The sequence below is a fragment of the Sprattus sprattus genome (genome assembly GCF_963457725.1).
Source record: "Sprattus sprattus genome assembly, chromosome: 12".
In the NCBI taxonomy this organism is placed as follows: domain Eukaryota; kingdom Metazoa; phylum Chordata; class Actinopteri; order Clupeiformes; family Clupeidae; genus Sprattus; species Sprattus sprattus.
This window is the reverse complement of record NC_137910.1, coordinates 13,741,716-13,756,715: the sequence shown is the minus strand read 5'-3', so window position 1 is coordinate 13,756,715 and position 15,000 is coordinate 13,741,716. Positions and strand designations below refer to the sequence as shown.

Here is a 15,000-nt window from a genome sequence, read left to right as displayed (position 1 = left end):
GAGAGAGCGAGGCAGAGAGAGAGAGAGAGAGAGACAGAGAGGGAGAGAGATAGGGGGGAGAGAGAGAAAGAGAGAGTAAGAGAGCGAGACAGAGAGAGAGACAGAGAGGGAGAGAGAGAAAGAGAGAAAGAGACAGAGAGGGAGAGAGAGAGAGAAAGAGACAGAGAGAGAATGAGAGAAAGAGAGGGAGAGAGAGAAAGAGAGATAGAGACAGAGAGAGAGAGAGACAGAGAGGAAGAGCGAAAGATAGAGATAGAGAGAGAGACAGAGAGGGAGCGGGAGGGAGAGGGAGGGAGAGAGAGAAAGAGAGAGAGAGAGAGAGACAGAAGAAGAGATAAAGAGAGAGACAGAGAGGGAGAGGGAGGGAGAGGGAGGGAGAGAGAGAAAGAGAGAGAGAGAGGGAGAGACAGAGAGGGAGAGAGACACTGGTGGTTTGTGGGGCAGCAGACACTGTGGATGAACTCACCACAGGGGTCCCCCTCCTTCGTGTGGGCAGCGCACAGACACGCTCATGCACACATAGACACACAAGGACGCAGGCGCAAACCCACCAACATCACCCCCCACTTCAGCCCTCGTCTTACCAGACATGACTGTGGGTCGCTCATGCCCACAGAGCACCCACAGACCAGCGTGGGGTGAGAGGCGTCATGACGGAGCCTGGCTCAGTACAGCACTGAGGCAGGCAGGCAGGCAGGCAGGCAGGCAGGCAGGCAGGCAGACAGACAGACAGGCAGGCAGACAGACAGACAGACAGACAGACAGACAGACAGACAGACAGACAGACAGACAGACAGACAGACAGACAGACAGATAGACAGACCTCTTCTTGTGGGAGAATATCAGATGTCTTAGAATATCACAATACATTCATACGTATAGTATATGGCAGATAAGCCTGTATGTGGTCAGAGCAGTCAGTGCCTAAGCCACAGCGCGGCAGTGATGGGCATTCCTGGAGAATGTATTTTTCATTAGTCCCAGTGGAGAAGACTGAGGTGTCTTTGACGCTGGTGCGACTGATGTTCCCCGTGACCTTGAGTGCCACATTCTCCTGGGAGAGGGCTCTCATGCACGAGAGGGGGGAGAAGACAAATGGTTCAGTGTGTTACCAACAACTTAAAAAAACCCGAATGGTCAACCACTAAATACCGAAAAATGAGGGGCGGGGGGGGACAACATAATAAAACAGATGCCCACACACACAGACACACATATACGCACACACAAAGGAATACAGATGTACACACACACACACACACACACACACAGAGGAGATGGATACAGATTGGCATTTAAGTCATTCCACTGGAGCCCACAGTTTGGAAACACTAGAGAGTTTTTTTTATTATTATTCTGCTTTTGCTCTCCTGTCTCTAAGGAGGTGCTGCTGTCCAGGGGCATTAAATACCAAAATGATTGCCTTTCATCTGGCTTGTTTTTCACCAAAAAAACTCTCTTTTTTTCATGTGTGTCCTGTTGGTCTGCGTCTGCAACTGTCATGTCTGCTTTTCCAGAGTCAGAGCTGCAGAGACCCAAGGGGAGGGTGAAGCATACGCAAGCTAATGCTAACGCTCACTCTGTTTCTTATGACTCAGCTGCATGTAGTAGAGTAACACTCTTATTCAACTCGCAAGCTATGCTTTCCAACCTAGGGAGCTTCTTTATCTTCACAACTGTGTGCAGATACAGCACTGGTGTCTGTTATACACTTAAGAGGTGTTTGATGTAGGATCCCAAAACTGGGACATGCTTCAGTGGCAGACTGTGCGGAGGGAATATTTTTCCACCTTAGAGTAAAGGTCAATGTCCAAAGCAGTGGAATGTGCATCGAATTGGTCAAGCATTTACATAAAAGGAAGAAGAGGGAGAGAAATAGGGAGCGTGATGCAGGTGACACTGAAATGTTTTCCTAGAGAGGAACACTGAGGTGACCTATAATTTTCACCTAATTCTCAACTGTATGTCTGTACCTTTTTGTGTGTGTGTGTGTGGGGGGGGGGGTGGTTGAACTGAACCCAGAGCTTAATGCTGTTGAAGTGTAGCAAAGAGAAAAGGCACTAGTTCTCATCTGAGCAGGGTATTGGTTAAGGCCTGTGTGCAATATGTGGATTTTGATGAATATACATGCACACAAACACACAGGCCCACAACTGCACAGGCCCTGTGTGCTCAGCCAACACACCCAAATGCATGCACACTCACACACACTAACACAAACACTCACATACATACATTCCTACGCACACACATGCATGTGCACAGAGACGTATGCACCCACACACATTTCAGATGATTTGAACAGATGCACACTGATTTCTTTTCTCTTTTCTTGTTCACAAACAGTTTTGTTTCTCCCTTGAACACTCCTTTTCTTTACCGGATCGGCTTTTAATCAACCTTTGTTCCAATCCCTACCTCATCATTTTCCCTCCTTCGTCTTTTCATGTGAAAACCAGTGTGCCGGTTTCCCCCCCTCCTTTTAAATTGTGTTTTGTTTCATCGCTTTTAAGAAATTTGCTCTCAATAAACACCACATACTTTTCTTCTTTTGGCCGCTCTGGTGCCGGGGCCAAGAGGTCTGAAAATGAAAAGGAAAAACAGTGTGATGAATGGAGGGCTGTCATACGAGGAGTCCACTTCCAAAACCACAGCCATTACTGTCTTGGTTTAGTTCCAGCTGGGAGCGGTTGTGTGCATGTGTGGGTGTGTATGTGTGTGTGTGTGCGTGTGTGTGTGTGCGTGTGTGTGCGTGTGTGTGTGTGTGTGTCGTGTGTGTGTGTGCGTGCGTGTGTGTGTGTGTGTGTGTGTTAGCAGACTTGTAAATGTGTCTGCAAGTGGTATGTGCGAACATGTGCTATGCGTGTGTGTGTATGTGTATGTGTATGTGTATGTGTATGTGTATGTGTATGTGTATGTGTATGTGTATGTGTATGTGTATGTGTATGTGTATGTGTATGTGTATGTGTATGTGTATGTGTATGTGTATGTGTGGGGGGGTGATATCTCCAAACCTTAAACCAACATTGTTCTGTATGATTACCATGACAACGGGATTAAACAACGTGTGCGTGTGCTTACACTTGAGCTCTCTGCGTCTCTGGCAGCGCAGGCACCAGTGTGTCTCGAAGTGTTACACACACACACTCGTCTAGTTTACAAGCCAGGTCCACAGGGTCGGGAGGGTGCCTGCAAATGGATCGATGCGATAACTGCTGCGATTTTAGTGCCATTGTGCTGTAAATGGTCGTTTCCTCTCGGAGCTGAGAGTTTTGTTTGGTTTAACGGCGCTCTCTCTGTAGTGTGCATTTCAAACACGTTTGACACAAAAAAATCTCATCCCCTTCCTTCTCAGATTTTTTCTGTGTCTGTCATTCTCCTCTCCTCCTCTTCTACCTTCTCCTCCTCATCTTTCCTGACAAAGCTGTACCAGTGTGAGCCATTACCAGCAACACACACTCTCACATGCACACACACACACACACACACACACACACACACACACACACATACACACACACACATGCACACAGACACACATATACACACACACAGGTACACACACACAGACAGACAGTCTTGTCCATGTGCGTTCAGTCACATAGCAATTCCTGTCAGATTGTTTCCATTTGCTGAGAAATGCTGAGTCACCATTAGCTGTGTGCTGCCGTGGAGCACAGGAAGCTGAGGACCGGCCTCAGACAGCAAGGTTGCCATGAGGCCTGAGTGCATGGAGACAGTGGTCTGCACTGGAGGTACTTCCCCTTCTCTCTCACACGCATACCCAGGATACCCAGGGCATGGATATCACATGACTGGAAGGGCCACAGCAGTGTTGCGTTTTACCACTGTTTTACCACTGTTTCATGCAGTTTGTGTCACTGAATAGAGAGTGCCTGTCACTTAATGTCCTCATTTAAAATCAAAGTCTGACCTCTTTGTCATCACCTAAACCTATCCTGACTAGAAGAGCAAAAAGCAGGACTTACAAGCACTCAATTGCTTGATTCTGGACTACATTCCTAGCGAAAATTGAGTTGAGAATACACACTTCACTTATGCAAAACTATCCCCCCTTCACCCATTCCCGATCCCACATCACTTGTTCCCGAGCTTCAGTGTTTGAACTGAAAGTATTTGAAAGTGTTTTTTTATTTAGGTTGAGATTAATTTAAATAATCTATCATATGTGGCTGTGTAGCTACAATCTTGCATGCCAATGGCTGTATTGGATGCAATGAGCATTATTGTTATTACCCACCACAAGTCTCTTTCAACCAGAGTGAACAAGAGCAGCTGCAGAGGAGAAGTGAGTGTGTGTATGGTGTGTGTTTATTGTGCGTGTTTGATATGGGTGTGTGCATAAATGTGTGTGTGAGGGAAATGTGTTTGTGTTCCCTGCCCGCACCACAGTGTGGGGTCTGACTGCCGTTAATGCGAAAGTGGGCAGCATCCCTCCCTCCCACACACGGACGGAACACCCTCCGTCTCTCACGACACTGGGCACTGCCGCGACCGTGCTGCCCATGCATCGCTAGCTGAAACGGCCGTTTCCCACACGGCACTGGCCAATGCAGACGCCTCAAACAGGGTCTCAGAATCTGAATCAGTGTCAGGTTTCCAAGGCCTTTCACAACCCTTCACCTTCAACGAGCTGCCGCTGGAGAGGGCTGTAATGAAGTAGAGGCTCCTGATGGGACTCGCTCAATTACGCTCTTAAAATGAGAGGGCGAAGTCAGCCACACACCCTCCGTACCCGGGTGGCAGATTAGTTAATGAGCTTCATTAGATCATGACGGAAGGGGGGAAGCGGGGTGCATGTGTGTGTGTGTGTGTGTGTGTGTGATCGAGAGTAAAGAAATCGACGGAAAGAGAGAGGGATATTGTGTATAACATGTGTATAAGGGACCAGAAGTCAGAGAGAGAGAGAGAGAGAGAGGGGTTGTGTCTGAATGGCTGGCTTGGTGTAGTGCATCTCTGTTGCAGCAGCATGAGAGGCCTGTAATTAAGAGCACTATAATCAAGCAGCCTCTTTGTCTCTGTGACGGTGTTTAGAATAGGTCTGATTTAGGAGGAGGCCGTGTCGTTTCTCTGCCCTCTCTGGTATAAATACAGAAACCCTATTGTCAAACTACAGTGTAGTTTTTATTCAGTTTTTTTCCCTCCATTAGCAGTATTGCTGGGCAATTTAACTTGATTGAACGAATCTCTCCTGTTCTGATTTGTTTTCGTATGGAAGTCCAAACGCCTCTAGAAAAAGGCTTTTGTGTGTTTTTTTTTTCTTTTAGGGGGGCCTTGCAGTAGCTAAAAATCTAAAACATAAGCTTTGGATAAATTACAAAACTACAAAGACTATAATTAGGCTGCATTCAATATCTAATGACTTAATAGCGTTCACATGATGTGGAATGAGTTGCAGACCATGCTGAGACTAGATGGAGGCTAATTGTGACGCTAGTCCCTCAACCTCCAAACATGCTGTGACCACGTACTGTACATATTCGTGGAGGCTAACTGTTGATTGAGCAACGGTGATTCATGCTTTGTGAGTGATTTGTGAGTACCCACACCAAATACGCACATGGCCTCCTCATTGGCTCACTGCTGAGTCAGTATATGCATGTGTGTGCACGTGTGTGTGTGCGTGTGTGTGTGTGTGTGTGTGTGTGCGTGTGTGTGTGTGCGTGTGTGTGCGTGTGTGTGCGTGTGTTTGAGTGTGTGTGTGTGCATGTGTGTGCATGTGTGTGCATGTGTGTGGGGGTTGATGGGGGAGTTGAGGGGGCAGAATAAATTATCACAAGCTTCAGCCAAAGCACTTTTGGCAAAGACGAAACAAGATTCAGAAAGAGAGAAGAGACTAGGATCAAGAGACATAATTGAATTGAGTATGGAATCAGTAGATGGAGACAAACAAGACAGCAAAGAAGAAAATAAATGCTGAGCAAGAGAGAGAGAAGGAGAGAGAGACTAAGTGACCATAAGACCGAGAGAGATCGCTGTTTGTTTGAGGGACAAGTTAAGAGAGGGTACAACCGAATGACAGAGAGACAGGAGAGTGTGTGACAGAAATGTACAGAACCTGTCAGAGTTCGTAAGGCCAAGTCTGTGGTAGGACCAAAGAAAGACAGAGTAAGACAGTAGAATTTTTTGAAAAAAGCTATAAGCAACGAGAGAGGGAGATACTGAAAGAAAGAGAAAGAATGAGACTGATTGGGTAATAGAGAGTGACCAACAGAGAGAGAGAGAGGGAGGGAGAGAGGAGGGAGGGAGACAGAGCAGAAGGGCTGTGGCTCCTTCTGGGGAGGGAACAAAGGGGATGTTGTGGATGCCGCCCAGCAGCCTGCTGTGCTCAGTCCTGCCCTGACTGCTCACTGAGCCATTTCCTGTTTTTGACCTGAAAACGCTTTATTTAGAACCAGCCCTCTCCACTCTCCACTACACTACGTGCACCACACACTCCCCCATTTATGACAACACTGAGACGGCCAGAGAGAGAGAGAGAGAGAGGGAGAGGGAGAGAGGGAGAAAGAGAAACTCCGGGATCCAGGCTGAAACTGACACCATCCGTTGTCTGGGAGACCTCTGCTTGTTTATGTTTTACAAAGAGTTTATTTTTTATTTTTTTTATATATCCCACATACAGACAGGAACATGATCTTTGTTCCACTCGTTTGCCTGTAGAAAGGTACAGATTATTCCAAAGCTTTGTGCACGCTGTCTGAAGATGTTGCTGAGCCATGGGAGCTGCTACTGCTGCTGCTGCTGCTGGGCTTCTGAAACTGGCTGCCCTAAATCTGAGAATGCTGCAGCCTTAAAATAGGTGAGCTTGCAGCCAATCATCATGCCCCGCCAACAGTCACACAGGCCATGGCTGTCCTAAAGCTATTCCTGCTCTCTCTCTCTATGAAAATCGCCATGTGCATGCCTAATATACATGTCTATGATAACGGAAGGCAGTTTGTCATTTTTATAAACACTTGGCTGGAGGTCTGTATTCCTTCCCTACTCTCTTTCTTCTCCATTTCTTTCTGAATATCTATCTTTCTATCTATCTATCTCTCTTCAAGCTGTCACTTGTTCATATGGAAGGAGTCCTGGGTGATTTGGTGCAATAGATTGCTGTTTTGGCACAGTTTCCTGCAGAATCACCTGATTCAGGAATGGTAGGCTGTGTAGGCTTGTCAGCCAAGGCCCAGGGAGCCAACAGTTACCTGCTTCATCACCCAGTCTACTTGGTAAGCGCAAATGTTTGATTGATCATCTGAGACTAATGTTAGTTGCCAGGGTATGTGAGGTGACAGGCTGATGTGATGGTGTGTTTGGTTTTTAAGTACAGTGTGTGAGTCATGTGTGCATCATCAGTCTTTCTATAGCTGAGACTCTGAAATTTGTACTTCGCAGAGGTTCAGATGAAGCATTGGTCAGTGGAAGATTTTTGGGGGGCTCAAAGGATTTAACCATCCCCATATTTTCAGAGGGACCTTGATTGTCCTTTTTTGGAGTGTGAGTAATTATTTGAGAATTCTCTTCACAAGCCCTTATGACTTGTAAATGGCCACAGTTGGTCAACCTTCCTTTTCAACACAATCCGTGTAACAGTCAAAACTGCCACCCAGAACTGGGCATCAGATGGCACTTTTAGAACTAGGTGCCACTTTACCCACCAGACGCTACTCCCATTTTTGGAGAGAATGACCAGCTTCTATTGTGTTGAAATATACCAGGCATGTCCGCGCCATCTGGTGACAGTTACATTCTCTGGTCACTAAGGCTTGAGGTGAACTATTACCGATATGCAGCATATGTTCCTTACTCAAGGTAGATGACATGTTGGAATCTGCCTCTAGATGTGACCCGCCTGCCCTTTATCAATACATGGAACATGTCCATAGATATCTGCAGAGGAACGGGTAGACCTATATGGGAGTCAAAAGACTTGTTGATAGTTGATTTCTGTGGAAGAGTTAAATTATTTCTCGTGCTGTTAGCACTTGTTGAAAATCAACCCACTCAGGGAAAAGTGTGACAAGGACTGACAGTTATGACATGGATAACCAGAATAGGCTGTTTTCTATTTCCAGACAACTGAGTCATACCGCTTTATGTGTTACCTTCGTCTTGCAGTATACAAATCGAATTATATTTATGTATAAATAACAAAAATAAAACTATTATAAATAATTTACTTAATTGACAACGTTTATCTTTAAAATAATTATGCCATTTAATCACTAATGAATGTTTCTTCATGTTCAGTCGCAGTAAACACAGTGTAACATTAGGCTATGACAAGATTACACTAGCCTTTTAAAATATTATGTCTCAAAGCACACGGGAACTGGGCATATTGACTACTACTAAGCCTACATAAGTAGCCTCACGAAAATAAATGTTTTCGGTAGGAATAAAGTAGCCTTTGCTCTACCATTACAGAGAGCCAGGACTGTGCCTTAACAGAGTGAGAGAGTGGGTGAGTGAGAGAGAGACAGACACATAGGGCAGGCTGTTTGCGTGTGTAGGGGCGGGCGGACAACACCGACGACATGTAGCCGACTTGCAGTGTAGTTAAAGCCTCACTCGACGTCATTCCTCTTCGGGGACAACTGTGGTGGCAGCGCTATTACTCTGTTATTCACCACTACTCGGCAATTTTCATTCTCTCGCTTAGCCTGTATCAACGCCATTGCTGGACGGCACAACTCCTTCTTATCAAGAAACGGGGAATTTAAGTGCAAGCGTAAACGAGGGAGACTTTAATCGGTTGTCTACCGTCGCTTGACTTGGAACCAACACTTCACAATAAAAAAGATCCATCCCGATGCTTCATTTTAAACCTCCGTTGGAACTATATGTGGTAGGTAACCCTTATAGCCTATGTATTTCACAGAGATACAGGGAAATTACACAAAAATAATATAGGCTTTGTACAGGAAGAACTGGTCTACTGTTTTAAACCTGAACATTAAACACAACCCATAGATACACATAATACGGTTGGACGCATTCTTGTTTTTTTTGTCTTACGGTCTCTCGTTAGCTCCGTGAAGTTTAGCTGCATGTCGCGAACTAAGCCAGCAAAACAGTGCAGGCAGGTCACGACAGCCGACCGGAGTAGCCTGTGCTGCCGTTGTTGACCTTCTATCTTCCAATTAGTCTGCCACTTCATTTACGTTTTTGTTATCTGAAGAATAACTGTGGTTTGTGAGACTGGGGCTTAAGACTCTGCTTGATTGTGCGCTGTTGTTGGCTTAAGTTTGGGAGGGGGTATTTTATTATATTCCACTTGAGAGTCATCATTTAATCGCAATTGCTCTCGACCCACTATATTGAGTTAACAGTTCTCTTGTTGCACGGGAGTTACGGTTCCTGCCTTTCCACCATTGTGACTGTCACTCATTTCGCCTTCTCAGCAACTGTAGCTTGATAACAGTTATTTAAAGTATCACACATAATGATCAAATATGTGTCGTGTAACATTTGAAACTCGACACGGAATCCCTTTCAATTAAGTCATTGTTGTTAACCCCACAACGCTGCTGTTGCCGCAGCTCTTATCTCCCCACAAATTCTTGTAGAGTGAGTGTGTGAACATCGCTCCCACCCTGGTGGCCATTTAGACTGTCTGCCTGGAATCGCATAATCGTTTGAACATGAAATTTGGCAGGTGACTCGGATCAAAATAGTCTCGGATGACCATCTTGTATTGGTTGTATTGTTGAAGAGTCGGTCAGTGTGTGGAGACAGGTTGTTAAACTTGGACCGAGAGGGCGCTCTTCTGCGTGGTTTTAAGTCTCGCATTAGCCTAGCTGACTAACATCTCTGGCCGTGAAAATGCAAGTGTGACTAAGACCTGCCACAGCAAAGCAAATGGAAGACTTTTCCGTTCGTGTCTGTGGGACCTCTGTGTTTTTCCTTACAGAATGCTCTTTCATTTGGTTCAGGAAAGCGAAGTCCTTCGTAGTGAAATTTCATTCTGATTCATTTGATTATCTTTTAATCAGCAATCACCTGAAAGCCTAAGTCGATATATACATGTGTAACCTATGTGAGTGTGTGCGTGTGTGTGTTTGCGCCTACAGGACTACTTAAAAGTATTTTTTTCTCTATTAACTGTAATTTTGAAAGTTGGTTTGTCACTCAGAAAGCATAGTGTTTGAGATCACTTCATGAAAGGTAGGCTACTGGTTTTTGAATTCAGAGTCCAAAGAGCAAAATGCACATGCACACACAATCTCTCTCTCTCGCTCTCTCTCTCTCACACACACTGTATTTCGGTTCAGGAGAGATCAAAGTTCACTTGGATTTGCTAACCAATGTTAATTTCACATACAACCAAGTAGATTACAAGTGCCACTCTTCAGCCACTCATGCTATGGAGAGGAAAGTGAAGTTTATTAAATAGAGTTGTTTATTTTTGTGAAGCTCAATTTTCTCCCTGACCTTCTTCTGTTACAGTTTCAGCCACCTTCCGCTGTTTCAAAGACACTTCTGTCTATCTAGCTTTTTCATATATATCCGATTGATGGAACGACATGGTGAACACACATACAAGCCTAAAATGTGACCACCCCTTTATCAATGTATTTCCTTCTCATAGTGCCAGTGCTTGTAAACCTGTGTGTGTCTGTTTCTCGGGAGTGCAACCAAACATCTGCCCCCTTCCAAGGATGACTGTGTCATCTCTACTCAGGGCCTCAGTGGCCAAGGGTGTCATTGTGTGCCGTAATTGAGTGTGAGTGCCACAACGTTATGCAACAGGCATTATTGTACATTGTAGATGTTCCTTCATGGCCCCTTTGTGGCTGCTTGTGGAGACCGTGGAGTATCCTCCAGGATGAATGCGCTTTGCCCACTCACACCCATGGATGTTGTCTGACAGGACCTGTGTGTCTAGGGAAGCTTTACATAAACCTGAATCATGTTGACCCCATACTTGACCCCCATACTTGTCTCTCACACATTGGAAAGGACACCGTTAAAGGTTTTTGCCTAAATCTGAATTCTTGAAATATTTTTTTTTGCTCAGACGTACAGGTTGAGTTTACCCACAATATAGACATCCTTGTGGAAGTGTGAGTAAGGTGTGTGTTTTTTTTATGAAGGGAGAGGGCGTGTATCGGTGTGCAGTTTTGTGTGTGTGTGTGTGTGTGTGTGTGTGTGCACGCGTGTCTGCCTCACACCCCCACACATGGCATGCAGCCCTAGGCCCTCCAGTCAAACCGGTTTCAAGTGAATTCGCATGTCCTCTCCGCAGTTGCTATATATTTTTCTGGCTTTGAGGAAAAGGTGGTATGAGGTATGAGTGGGGTTAGTGGTATGAGATTGCAACCCTAGAAACACTAACAGAATGTTTTTCTTAATTGAAATTCCCTATTATGCTTATTGCCACTGCTACAGTTAGCAAGTGTTACAGACATTCCAATGTACTGTATGCATGGGCGTAACAATGCGTATGGACGCTATGGACGTGTCCATACCAATATTTGGATACGTTTAAAATGTCCATACCAATTTTGAATGGGTAATTGCACAGCATTCGGGAAATAAATGGTTCATTTTACCCTCATGCGTGTAGTGTACCTTCTATCAAAGACGGCGTGTCATTGGTGGGGACAGCCTTGCTATCTGTGATTGGCTCATCTTCCTGCACTAGTTATCGTTAGTTATCGTTGCTAGGTTGGTAGTTAAGCGCGTGGTGACAGCAGGATAATGTCTGCTTCGGGCAGGATAATGTCTGCTTCGGGCAGGAAAAGGAAACTGACGGACATAAGAGGCTATTTCACCAAATCAACAGTAAGTTTATCACAGAACAGTCTTTTAAAAACCTGTTCGGTCACGTCCCCCTTCAGTGAAATGTCGCTTCACACACTGTGGAGGCGACCGTCCGAGCTGCTAAAATGACAGTTTTGTTTAATTTATGCTGTCTAAGTGGCTGTAAATGTCGTGGCTTCCACGGATTGATGTAGAAATGCACAACGAACTGATTGCACTCGTTTAAACCTTATTACTCTGATCTGATCAGTCTTGTTTTAAGCTAGTCGGTTAAAACTACGGTTAGCATCTTAGAACTCTGATAACAAACTAACCGTATTCATTGATCAAATAATACAGCAAACCAATCTCGACCAGCCAGACAGGTATACTGTATTTCATGTGGCTTTCCAAAAAAAAACAATTCTCAATCTTGCCAATCTTGTCCCCTGTGAATCAAAAGGGATTTGTCACTATCCAACCCAGAATTGGTTAAAATGCTGGAAATTGCATCTAAAAAATGCAAAATTTTCCCAGACCCCCCGTCTAAACGCCATCAACCTACGCGCTCATTATGTCCCCACCAATGTCAACACCATTGTTACGCCCTTGACTGTATGTAATATTAGATTTACACATACATGTGTATTTGTTTGCTACTACAACTTGTCTGTATTATATGTGTGTGCGTGTCTGTCTGTCTGTCTTTCTGTCTGTGTTTGTCCTCCAAAACAGGGCACTATTGGGTTCAGTTCAGTACCGCTGCAACATTCTTGGGGGCACGGTGGCGCAAGCCGATAAAGCCCCCCACTCACAGGCTTCATTGCTTGAGGGGACACAGGTTCAAGTCTGGCCTGATGTAATTTCCCATTCCTCTCCCCACCTCTTCTCCACCTTGCCGACTGTCATATCCTCACTGTCCTATCCAAATAATGGCATAAACACCTACAAAAAAAACATTCTCCCATCACCTGGCTGTTTTATCCGTGTCTTACCACTCAGTTCCAAATCAGAATCACGTTAAAGGGGCCTCAAACACTCTCTGTGGAGTCTCATACCCCCCAAAGTTCTGGACCAGGTCTCTGTGTGTTGGTCTGAGAGGTCCAACCCAGATGTCAGCCAAAGGCCCATTAGCCTGTTACATTTCCTTTTGCCATTCGTTTTACTACCTCTAAATAGCGTGCTTGGAGAGCTTCTGAGATGCCATGAATGCCAACGATCCGAATTAACATGAGAAACAGAGGCCCCCATTATAAGCTGTGTTATACATAATTTATTATCTATTTCCACAATGAAAAAAACTCAAATGCTTTCCTGTCCAGCGCTGGAACACGGTAGCTTTTGACATTGTTGCCTAGATTCTTGTGACTCGTGCTTGTTTTCCAAAATATTTATTTGAATTTGGCAGCCTTGACCAACTTACGGCAGTTTTTTCTGTCACATTTGTCTTTGTGTCGCCTGATATTATATGTGATATTAACACAGCAGAGGGAGAGCAGGGCTGATTTAGTTTTGTTCTGCTTTGCCAGGATGCCTGCTGTTTTCTCCTCACGAGGCATTTTCAAAGCGCGCCGCATGTGGCTCACCTCCTCATCTCCATCGCATGCTGCTTCTGCCTCTCTCCCTCTCTTTTTCTCTTGCACTCCCTCTCTCTCTCTCCCTCTCTCTTTTTCTCTCTGTGTGTCTCGCACATCCTCTCTCTCTCAGTCTTTCTGTCTGTCTGTCTGTCTGTCTGTCTGTCTGTGTCAGTCTGTCCCTCTGACACACCATCTCTGCCTCTGCTTTTCACTGTTTCTTCTCTCCAGCTCTCTCTGTCTCTCTCTCTCGCTCTCTTTTCTCTGTCTGTGTCTGTTGTGTGTTCTATACATGATGCTGGCGGTGTGGTATTGAGTCTCCATCAGAAGGGCCTGCACCTTTGACACCCCCTCTTTGTGCCGTCAAGTGCCATGACAAAGCGCGCTGAGGGCTCCCCGAGCCGCGGCTCACAGGAGGATGGGAATGTATTATGTGGCTGTAATGATACTGTAAGATGAGCCCAGGGGCGCGCGCACTGTCTCTACCCATCTCCCTCACTCAGTCACATCCTCCATGTCTGTGCCTTCATCTCTCTCTCTGTCTGTCTGTCTGTCTGTCTCTTTCTCTCTCTCTCTTTCTCTCTGACTGTCTGTCTCTATCTCTCTCTCTCTTTCTGTCTTTATCTCTTTGACTATCTCTCTCTCTCTCTTCTCTGTCTTTCTGTTTCTCTCTTTTTCTCAATGTCTCTCTCTATCTCTCTCTCTCTCTCTCTGACTGTCTGTCTCTCTGTTTCTCTCTATGTCTGTCTGTCTCTCTCTCTCTGACTGTCTGTCTTTCTGTTTCTCTCTTTCTCTCTTTATCCGTCTCTCTCCATCTCTGCTTCTGTTTCTGTGCAGTTACTCTGCCTATTAGCTTTGCATGTGTTTGCAGAAAAGCAGACTGGTAGCACACCAGCAGAAGTGGACAATTATATGTATGTATGTGTGGGTGTGTGTTGTGTATGAATGTATATTTGAGCCTGTTTTGAACAGTGCTAAGTCTGTGTGTATGAGTGTTATTGTGTTTGTGTCTGTATATGTCTGCCAGGTCTTGATGCACGATGACAACATTGCAAGTTGGTGTTGTGTTTGTGCACATACATATGTGAGCAGTCATGTGTGCAAGGGTGTGTGTGTGTGTGTGTGTGTGTGTGTGTGTGTGTGTGAATTTGTACCCTTAGGACCTGAAATAGCACAGCGTGGAGCTGCGGCGAGGCCAGGGAGAGTGGGGGTTGGGGAGGAGGTGTGTGTGTGTGGGGGGGGGGGGTTTGAGTAGGGTATGCTTGAAGCACAGGCATGGAAACGTGCATATCCAGTTACAGGATCATAATATCACTGCAAAGCCCATCCTCCTCTCTGTCCTACTCTGGCTGCCTCTCTCCCTCTCTATCCAGCACTGCCACCGCCTGTAGTTTCCCTCCCCTACACACACACAAACACACACACACACTCACACTGACAGCTGTCAATCAGTCGTGAGAAGAATGTCGTCTGTGTCGCCCTACTCTACTCCACTTTTCACTGTTTCCACTGCGTGACAGGGCCATGTGTTGTCCTGTCAGTAGCCCCAGCGGTAATTCTTCCCAGCCCCTCTTGGCTGAAGCCTTATGCTTGGTTCAGAAACCGGGAGCCGCATTCAGGAATCAAGGGTGGCTGGCCTGACCTGCCTGTGAGTGCAGCTGTGAAATGGCCGTTA

General features: G+C 45.6%; 1 protein-coding gene across 3 annotated transcripts in view; it reads left to right on the top strand.

Annotated features, from left to right (window-relative positions):
• Positions 1–15,000, top strand: part of sertad2b (SERTA domain containing 2b) — a 38,018-nt gene that overhangs the window by 12,521 nt on the left and 10,497 nt on the right. The window contains exon 1 of one of the 3 annotated variants that reach the window (XM_080848740.1): positions 8,630–8,854. The exons of 1 other annotated variant lie outside the window; for it this stretch is intronic. The gene's annotated coding sequence lies outside the window, so the exon portion shown is untranslated. Of the gene's footprint in view, positions 1–8,629; positions 8,855–11,037; positions 11,082–15,000 lie in introns of those variants that run through there. One more of the 3 variants, XM_080848743.1, reaches the window with a different exon arrangement.